The 8,667-nt window shown below is 39.5% G+C and overlaps 1 long non-coding RNA gene across 1 annotated transcript; it reads right to left on the reverse strand.

The window, feature by feature from the left end:
- Nucleotides 1-470: 470 nt before the first annotated feature.
- Nucleotides 471-2,175, reverse strand: LOC118965614. Its single transcript, XR_005053024.1, has 3 exons — nucleotides 2,097-2,175; nucleotides 1,801-1,910; nucleotides 471-1,334 (listed from the first exon to the last, which is right to left on the reverse strand). It is a non-coding gene; the product is annotated as an uncharacterized LOC118965614 (long non-coding RNA).
- Nucleotides 2,176-8,667: the final 6,492 nt, after the last annotated feature.

The following is an 8,667-nucleotide window of genomic DNA, read 5'->3' on the forward strand; positions in this document are numbered from 1 at the left end:
TCGTTGTTGGTAATCAAGCCTACCACTGTAGTGTCGTCCGCAAACTTGATGATTAAGCTGGAGGTGTGCATGGCCACGCAGTCGTGGAGATGCACCTAGAGATGCACCTTCACCACATGGGACAGGTAGGCTGAGAATAATGTACAATGTAGGGAGTACAGTAGATGTACACTTTGCATGTACTGTACAGCAGTGGTGGGCAGTCTCACCCTGCAAGGGCTGGTTTATGATTGCAGTATTTAGTAGTGTTCCAGCACAGGCAATACCCAGACTACGGTTAGTTGAGTAGTAGAATCAAGTGTGCTACTACTTGGCTGGAAAAAAAGCCTGCACTCACACATGCCCTTGTTGATCACCAGGACTGAATAATTACAGTATGCGTGTACCTGTTGATATCCCACCCCACACCTCTCTCTTACACACACACACACACACACACACACACACACACACACACACACACACACACACACACACACACACACACACACACACACACACACACACACACACACATGAAAAGGGGAGTTCCCTTTCACAACTTCATCAGCTGGCAGGAGCTGAGCGCAGCAGAACTGATGAGGTCCTGGAACAACTGCACCATGATATGTCGGTCTGGGGTCACTGGGGTCATACAGTAGTTTAGCAGACCCTAGCTCTAATTATGATAATACAGTTGAGTGGCCTCTATCTTTGGACTTTGATTATTAGTAATGATAACAATAAATAGACTTTCTTTGATTTTGCTAACCCAAACGAAATGTGCTAAGCCCCCAAAAATGTTGTAACTACCAAAGCAAATAACATTACGTTAAAACATTGATTTGTATTTGTTCTTGTTTGTACTTCATGTCCAGAAATAAGTGCTTCCAGGTGGAAAGCCTATTTTAATTAAGATTGAAATTAAATCAATTTTAATCCTACTTTGTAACACAATAAAATGTGAAGAAATGCAAGGGCTCTAAATCCTTACGCAAGGCACTGTATATCTCGTAAAGTATGAATTGTGTGTGCATCTTTAAGCTTTATTTATGATCAGGACGGTGGCACACACTCCAGGGAAATTCACATATTTTCTGTCTTTTATTTATTTTTAAGTCTAAATCTTAACCAAACAGAAGCCAGATCTCAGCAATTTCGCTATTGTCAAGCACTCAAATCCGTATCTTTAAAACAATAGTGCGGCTATGTGTTAAGATTGTCAACATGTCAGTGTGTGTTACCATGTTAATTATTCATTTTCACAAGGTTTAGCTTAATCTTAGTCTACTACACACACAGTTTTGTCAATCCTATTGATTCATCATTGTTTCTTCTGAAATTCCTCAGGCACACTGCAAAACAGTAAAGAGGGAATATGAGCAAATTATGAAAGGGAACGTTATTGGACAATGTTGCAGATGAAAACAACCTTTTTAGTTAACATCTGGTGCCATGTATGTTAAAATATATAGTAATGTACTGTAAAATATAATATATGCAACTTAGCAGATGTTTTTATCCAAAGCAACTTAAAGTCATGCATGCATACATTAAGTATGGGTGGTCCCGGGAATCAAACCCACTATCCTGGCGCAGCAAGCTCCATGCTCTACCATTGGAGTCCCTGTCAAATACATTTGTACCTCTTCTCTATACAATTCCAGATTTAGTCCATGCCATTGACTACTCTAATGCCAGTTTAATTACTGTGTATCAGGGTAAGATCATTGCATTTCAATTAGGTCAATCAAGGAAGTAAACTGAAATTACAATTCACATTTTTTCTAATAGAGAAGCAATGAATGTTTGTTTACTTACTGTGTGTGTGCTGGAGTGAATTCCTCTGCTTTCTGCCTTTCTCCATCCTCCCCAAAGTACTGAACACTGGTGAGTCACATGATACTGGTCACATGACTCACATGATGCCCCTGTCAAGAATGCAGTCAGTCAGAAGTGAGAAATCAGTGTAGAAAAAGCCACACAATGGCAGTTTGAAACTTCTTCTTCTTTTGGGATTCTATCACATATGGTCTATTTGTTCTCCCCTCCTCTCCCTTATATCTAGTTACAGTGCTAAATTATTAGATGTTTATTATTATAGTGTCATGTAATACCTATTTATTCATGATCTCCTCTTCACCCTTCTGCTTCACCAGTCACCACTTTGGCTTGACAGATCCCTCTATCTTTGGAGAATTGATCCCTATTATGTCTGTTGTGAGTATCTCATCAATACATCATCATCTCCACATCTTGGAATGAGTCTGTTATCTTTATGGGATTAAGGTAGCGTTGTTTTGTCTGTGTAATCAGCCATGCTAGGTCAGTGGAGCTTCAGGTTATTTTGTGTGCATATCTTTGTGTGTGTATTACCTTTTGTGTGTAAAACTGCTTAATTCTAAGCATAAGCCATTTATTGCGTGTTTATACTGTATATACAGGCGAAGATGGAGAGGAAAAAAAAGAATACATCTATAACTGAGGCTTGAATGCAAAATAAAGATGCTTATTTGGACATCATGGGGCCCAAAAAATCATAGTGCAAGAAAGTGCATAAATCAAAGATCTCAGGCCATCCTCAGTGTAAATGGTCAGCACACACACCTGGCTTCTATTTCAAGAACAATTAGATTTGTCAAGCAAGAAAATACATCAGAAAATCTATAAATCAGTACCTAGTACAATCGAATGTATGATCTAGATTATATACAAAAGTGGACTGAAAAATACAAGAAATGATTGCTTTTTCATATAGCATGTGAACATTTCGGCAGAATAAATAACATAGGATCGTAATAGAGTAGGGAGCTAGAGAGACCACTATATATATATACACACAGGTAATATAAACATGCAATAACTGACTGATACTTAAGATGAATGTGGATAGGAGGTGATATTTGGAAGCAGTATACTAGCAATTGATATGTTTGTTACAACGTAGGCATTTGGACATTGGTTTATGGACTCAAGGTAAATATTTAACTGATAAAGACACACTGTGATATTATCTTAGCTGTTGTTGTTAAGCAAAGTATGTGTTTCAATGAACACTTATATTTTCTGCATTGATCACTGGTTGATAGAACCCTTAAAGTGACAGTTCACCCCAAAATCAAAGTTAGTTATATTATTGGATTGCGTCAATTCCATGCCATTTATTTGGGTTTTATGGGTGTCATGACGTGTCCACTGTGGGGCTCGACAACAGTCAGCTTTCAGTTTAAGTTTAGGCATTTTTTAAATATGTTTTTGAACCCTTATTTTACCAGGTAAGTTGACTGAGAACACAGCAGCAACCTGGGGAATAGTTACAACGGAGAGGAGGTAGGGGGTGAATGAGCCATTGGAAGCTGGGGAGGATTAGGTGGTACAGTGGCTTTCAAAAGTATTCACTACCTTGTCATTTTTTCTATTTTGTTGCATTACAACCTGGAATTAAAATCAATTTTTTTGGGGGGGGGGGCGTTTGAATCATTTGATCTACACAACATACCTACCACTTTGAAGATGCAAAATATGTTTTATTGTGAAACAAACAAAAAATAAGATAACTTGAGCGTGCATAAATATTCACCCCCCCCCCCACCCCCAAAAGTCAATACTTTGTAGAGCCACCTTTTGCAGCGATTACAGTTGCAAGTCTCTTGGGTTATGTCGCTATAAGCTTGGCACATCTAGCCACTGGGATTTTCCCCCATTCTTCAAGGCAAAACTGCTCCAGCTCTTTCAAGTTGGATGGGTTCCACTGGTGTACAGCAATCTTTAAATCATACCACAGATTCACAGTTGGATTGAGGTCTGGGCTTTGACTAGGCCATTCCAAGACATTTAAATGTTTCCCCTTAAACCCCTCAAGTGTTGCTTTAGCAGTATGCTTAGGGTCATTGTCCTGCTGGAAGGTGAACCCCCATCCCAGTCTCAAATCTCTAGAAGACTGAAACAGGTTTTCCTCAAGAATGTCCCTGTGTTTAGCTCCATCCATCATTCCTTCAATTCTGACCAGTGTCCCAGTCCCTGCCGATGAAAAACATCCCCACAACATGATGCTGCCACCACCATGCTTCACTGGGGGGGATGGTGTTCTCGGGGTGATGGGAGGTGTTGAGTTTGCGCCAGACATAGTGTTTTCCTTGCTGGCCAAAACTCTCAATTTCAGTCACATCTGGCCAGAGTACCCTTTTCCATATGTTTGGGGAGTCTCCCACATGTCTTTCGGCGAACACCAAACGTGTTTGCTTATTTTTTTCTTTAAGCAATGGCTTTTTTTCTGGACACTATTCCATAAAGCCCAGCTCTGTGGAGTGTACGGCTTAAAGTGGTCCTATGGACAGATACTCCAATCTCCACTGTGGAGCTTTGCAGCTCCTTCAGGGTTATCTTTGGTCTCTTTGTTGCCTCTCTGATTAATTCCCTCCTTGCCTGGTCCGTGAGTTTTGGTGGGCAGCCCTCTCTTGGCAGGTTTGTTGTGGTGCCATATTCTTTCTATTTTTTATATTGGATTTAATGGTGCTCCGTGGGATGTTCGAAGTTTCTGATATTTTTTTATAACCCAACCCTGATCTGTACTTTTCCACACCTTTGTTCCTAACCTGTTTGGAGAGCTCCTTGGTCTTCATGGTGCCGCTTGCTTGGTGGTGCCCTTTGCTTATTCGTGTTGCAGACTCTGGGGCCTTTCTGAACAGGTGTATATATACTGAGATCATGCGACAGATCATGTGACACTTAAATAAAGTCAATCTGTGTGCAATCTAACTAATTATGTGACTGAAGCGAATTGGTTGCACCATATCTTATTTGGGGGTTTCATAGCAAAGGGGGTGAATACATATGCACTTAAAAAATATATTTTTTAACAAGTAATTTTTTTCATTTCACTTCACCAATTTGGACTATTTTGTGTATGTCCATTACATGAAATCCAAATAAAAGTCCATTTAAATTACAGGTTGTAATGCAACAAAATAGGAAAAACACCAAGGGGGATGAATACTTTTGCAAGGCACTGTACTTATCAACCATCAGTGAGATGGATGTTCTATACAGAGGCCTTCCATTCTTGGTGCTGTTGCACCTAATTGAAGCCTTATGTTGTAAATTCTAGCTTTCAGCTTGCTTGTGTATACAGTTGTATACCACAGTTGAAATTCTGTGTTACACTGTTGGGTAATTATATTCTGTTGCATCCTGTGGTGGATACAAAGATGTCCCAGGGACTCATCTGAACTAAGTTAAATGATGAGTTATCCAAATCTTTGGACTCTTTGGTACAGTCTCTCCCATAGGTCGTTTGGTGACCCTTTACGAAAAGGAAAGAGAACATTGGGTTGCGGATGTAACCTTGGTTCTCTGAGTAGAGTAACGGGTCGCCAAGCTTTCATCTCGTTCCACCACCTCCTTGGAGTTTGAGTGAAGTAATGGATCGTATGTCATGCCACACCACCTTTAATAGTGACAGGTCATGTGGGTACACTAAAGGGGTGGCGTGACTGTAAACATGTTTGATATTAAGCATCTCAATCACATCACGTTCCCGTAGGTCTTTTGGCAGCCCGTGGATTGCCATTGCAATGGACAGATGAATTGTGAACAAATTAACTGTATTCTTGCTCTCATTTTGCTGGTATGAGAGAGAGGGGAAACTAATTGGGCACAAAGAGAAGGGCTCTGCAGACTACGAAAGGATTGTGTGTGATGTGGAATACTCATACACTGTACTGCTCTCTGTACTAATTTCTTGCATCAATACACACAGTTTTCTCACACTATCTTCTTGCATAATCTCCCCCTACACAGAAGCACCCACTTGCCATCTCCCAGTCTTTCTCACACACGCACACACACACACACACACACACACACACACACCACCTATTCTAACACTTATTCACAGTTTCTCACTTCTCTACCTCTATCCTTTCTCTCTCACACACATGCACACTCACAGAGAGAGAGAAAGAGAGAGAGAGAGGTCCTGTTTGCCTGTGGGCTTGGCAGTGGGCTGATTTCACAAGGGAAATATGTTCGAATGAGATACGGGCCTGGCCTATGAATCAACACACTTTGTGCTCACACCAATCAGACTATGGCAAAACATATTTATTGTGTGTGCCGGAGAATGCATTTGCTTAAGTGTGTGGTGTGTAGTGCGTGTACTTCTAACAGACCTAGTGTGTCTGTCATTTTGATAGAAAAAATGTGTGGGTGTGTATGTGTGTGTATGTTTGTGATTGTGTGGGTATGTGTGTTGTATTGTACAGACTCTTAGAAAAAAAAACATTACTTATAGAATCAAAAAGGGTTCTAATATCACTTTCTTCATGTATGGAACCCCAAAAAGTTATATATATAGAACCCTTTTATAGAGTTCTTTAAAACTCAGTCAATATTCCCATCATAAGAAGGAATTACCCTTGACCATGACCACAAATTTGGGAAAATAAACATTCTTTCCCATTAAACCTATTGTAAAAGAGCCAACTTCGTTGTCGATTTTTAGTTATACAGAAATAACAAAACAATGCCTGAAAAGCTACGGTGTTGTTCAATGTACATGTAACCAAGTCCAAAACCCTATGGTTCTCAATGCTCCCATGTAGGAAAAAAGAGCCTGTGAGTAGAGCCCTGTGGCAGGCTATTCGGTGTGGGAGAGTGGGAAATGAGGGGACCTGGTGTCCAAATAGCTACTGTATGGAAAATATTTCATCACAGGTATGACATATAACTTGTTTAGTAAAGTCGTAACTTCACTCACTACTTGTAACTGTATAGTCTGTTTGTTTGTGTTTGTCTTGGCTGGCTTAATGTTCCGGTCGGTACTAGCACTCACTCGCTCATGTGGTTGCTAGCACCGTCATGAAAAGGGGCATGAGTATGACGTTTTTCTAGGTAGTGAGAACACTCGGAAGCAGGCAATGTTGAAAAGTAATCTTTAAACATTTTGTACTTTTTTTAAATGCAGTTTTGTAATTGACTATGGGGTAACCTAGGTAACCAAAGGTTGTTTTTCCCACAGGCAGCTAGCTTTCTATCTAATACCGACTTGGACTATCAGAACTCCAAGGTTTATTCTTCACTGAACCAAAATTGGTTCCATATAGAACCCTGTATGGTGCCATTTATGAAGTCTACACCTGTTGTATTCAGCTCATGTGACAAATAACTTATGATTTGATGACTCACGTCAATCTTTGTACCTATTCTGTCTGTCTGAGTATGGGTTGTTGCCTGGCTTGTTCCTGAGAAGAAGATGATCTCCAGAAGTAAGCATGAGTTAATCTGCCAAAATGAAGACAAAATGCCCTGCAGACACATCACATTTGGAAAGTATTCAAACCGCTTGACTTTTTCCACATTTAGCCTTATTCTAAAATCGATTAAATTCATGTTTTCTTCATCAATCTACACACAATACCCAATAATGACAAAGCGAAAACTGTTTTTTAGAAATGTTTACAAATTTATATAAATCTGACTACATACTGAGATACTGAAATAAAAGTAATAATTAGCTAATTGCCAATGTCACGATGGGTCTTTAGCTCTATTTGGCATATTTCATAATAAAAACCAACATTTATTTCTAAGAGTTAGCTAGCTAGCTTGTAAAGTGTCTCATTAAGTAGGCTAGCTAGCTCACAAACGGTGCTCAAATTCTAATTAAACCTTATCTAGCCTAGCTATAGTTGATCAGACATTGGCTTCATATATTTGAATTAAATAATCAACTTTGCTTACCTTAATAAATTGAAGGTATGCAAAAGTATGTGCTTATTGGTACACTATTTGCAAGTTCAACCATCGTCTTGCATCGTCATGCTGGAATGGCAGTTGTTTTTTTAATCAGAATGGCAGTTGTTTTTTTAATCAGAATGGCAGTTGTTTTTTTAATCAGAATGGCAGTTCAATTTTGAATGGCTCAAAAGGTTTTATATATACAAAAAGTTATCTAAAAGTGTATGATTTTAATAAACACATTATTTCCTCTTGCTTCTAGCTAGCATTTAGCTTGCAACAGCACAAGTTTGTATGAAGCTTGCTGTTTGCCACTCCAACCTCGGAGTTAACTGTAATTTCAGAGTTTGATGTGACTGGGTTTGTTTTTATTAGCTATTGTTAAAATCTACATTACACTCTGGGTTAGGGATAGAACCCTCAAGGTTCTACGCCTTCACTGGGTACATACTGTATATAGAACCTTTTTTAGCAAAGGGTTATTTAATTATTGTCCAATGAACTGAAAGGTTCTACATAGAACACAAAAGAGTGTACTATATGCTGTATAGTTTGAACAAGTTCTGGTGGAACTGCAACAAATGCATTCTGACAGCAGGAACTGAATGGATTTCAACCTCCACTCCAGCCCCTCCCACGGTCCTATCTATCCACAGAACACTAAATCAATGGATGTTATATAACTCTCTCTCTCTCTCTTTCTCTCTCTCTCTCACACACACACAAACACAAACTGTGCTCTGTCATTGTGCATCAATGCGTGCGTGGGTGTTGTGTGTGGGGCTTTAGGTGATTATTTCTATAGCTTTACTTCACTCTCTCTCGGGTCCACAAATCCTATGTTTTGAGGAAATTCTGTATTCTCTCTTTCTATCATCTTTCTCTCCCTCTTGCTCAGTTTGCTGGCATTGCGTTTCAGTGATGCTGTACCTCCATGGCAACCACGATTGT

The sequence above is a fragment of the Oncorhynchus mykiss genome, chromosome 8 (assembly GCF_013265735.2).
Source record: "Oncorhynchus mykiss isolate Arlee chromosome 8, USDA_OmykA_1.1, whole genome shotgun sequence".
Lineage (NCBI taxonomy): Eukaryota > Metazoa > Chordata > Actinopteri > Salmoniformes > Salmonidae > Oncorhynchus > Oncorhynchus mykiss.